Below are 233 nucleotides of genomic sequence, written 5' to 3'. Positions count from 1 at the left end.
ATTATTAAGAATGATACTATAACAAAAAGATAAAACTTCTTTGAATATTTTGAGCATATACCAATTTTTACCAGAATAGAGGGAGAAAAGAAAATTACATAGAAATAGTTAAATATTTATACTTAATATTTATACTGAGCGTCATACTAATATATACTTTTGTTATTTACACCACCTGTCCTCGTCTGTTGTTATTATTTGTATATTCTCCCATATATATATATATATATATA

Source organism: Octopus bimaculoides, chromosome 11 (genome assembly GCF_001194135.2).
Source record: "Octopus bimaculoides isolate UCB-OBI-ISO-001 chromosome 11, ASM119413v2, whole genome shotgun sequence".
In the NCBI taxonomy this organism is placed as follows: Eukaryota; Metazoa; Mollusca; class Cephalopoda; order Octopoda; family Octopodidae; genus Octopus; species Octopus bimaculoides.
Note: the sequence above shows the minus strand (reverse complement) of the source record.